We start from the raw sequence: 1414 nt of genomic DNA, 5'->3' as shown, positions 1-1414 counted from the left end.
TTATTGGCAGATCATTTTTAATTTTGTCAGATCATATAGTAGCATTTATACCTAAAGGAAAAACTTAACAGTCAATCCAGCTGATCAACAGAGATCAACCTCATTGGTGATCGGTATCGTAATCGGCAGCAGAAGACCTGATCGGAGCATCCCTAATATATTTACATGATTCCATAATTTAATGTACATTTAACATTTCAAGATAGGAAGAAAAACATGTAATTTCTTTTTATCTTTTTGATTTTTTTGGTAAAGAAACTTTGATGAATCCAGTTTGTATTGTAAAACATTAGCTACATATCAAACATTAGCTACATATTTTTCTTACTTTTTTTCCAGAAAAAAAAAAAATACAGTATGATATGTCAACTCTGCTATGGACAGCATAGAAAAAGAGTGAAAAAAAATCTAGCAGAGTAATTTTTTTTATTTTATTACATAATGTGGCGACACTAGGGTATAAATCCGATACTCTGCCCCTCACAGCAGGGTAACCAGAAGTCGTCAACAACGCCACCTTGGGAATTGCACCCAAGGAAATAGATTGACAGTAGGTTTGTAACCAAAGAGAACAAGACTTTTCCAAAAGTTAATTACATTTTATTGTTTCATGTTTGTTTTTAAAAAGAGACAATCAAAACATAAGGAACCACAATAGGAAGGGAAGTGCACAGTACTGAGGCCTACCAGCAGGGGGAGGGCGGTCCAAATGGGAACTGGTTCCTAAAGTAAATGAATAAATCCAAAATAAATCACCCCAAACACTTGTGAACAGGCATTCAATCGTGAAGAAATCCCAACACCGGCCACTTGCACAGCACACAGGTCCAGTCTCCCAGGAGGCCCCTCCCACTACCTTCAGCTCTCAGCCTGGAGACAAAAGGGTGGGGTTAAACAAGCAAATACAAAAAACAAATACTGCAATTTAAACTTGGCCACAGACTAAAATGAGGTTACCTCCAACATAACCAATTAAAAATATCAATACTTTAATAGAATAATCTAAAAGAACCCAAGGCTGCTACCTGCAGCGAGGCTGGAGGCCACACAAAATAGAATGTTCCAAAGTAACAAATTTAAACCAAACAACAAATTAAACAAAGTAGTTACAAAAATGAAAAAGTCAACTGATGAAACAAGGTACCCTAAAAAAAAAAACAATGAAACCAAGCAGTGAAACAAAACAGCAGGGTCTCCAGCGAGCTGCAGCAGTGTCAGAGCTTAAATTAAATCAAAAGGTTAATGGGTGATTTACAGAAGATGGTGGAAGGCAGAGGAAACCATTGTCACCTACCAGAGCTGGATGACTCCACCCCAACCAGAGAATCCTTTCCGGCCCACAGCGGGAGGATCAGCTTTCCAATATGTTCTATATATGAATAACTGTCTTTTGTGTTATGGAGCTGTATGGGTG

At 37.6% G+C, this 1414-nt stretch overlaps 1 long non-coding RNA gene across 1 annotated transcript; it reads right to left on the bottom strand.

Annotated features, from left to right (window-relative positions):
• Nucleotides 1–20: 20 nt before the first annotated feature.
• On the bottom strand, nt 21–1358 carry LOC106942615 (uncharacterized). Its single transcript, XR_001423668.1, has 2 exons — nt 1295–1358; nt 21–870 (listed from the first exon to the last, which is right to left on the bottom strand). It is a non-coding gene; the product is annotated as an uncharacterized LOC106942615 (long non-coding RNA).
• Between the last annotated feature and the right edge of the window lie 56 nt (nt 1359–1414).

This window comes from Poecilia latipinna, unplaced genomic scaffold (genome assembly GCF_001443285.1).
Source record: "Poecilia latipinna isolate Pla-1442-1.1 unplaced genomic scaffold, P_latipinna-1.0 Scaffold4419, whole genome shotgun sequence".
Taxonomy (NCBI): Eukaryota; Metazoa; Chordata; class Actinopteri; order Cyprinodontiformes; family Poeciliidae; genus Poecilia; species Poecilia latipinna.
The sequence above is the reverse complement of the archived record's forward strand: the minus strand, read 5'-3'. Positions and strand labels throughout refer to the sequence as shown.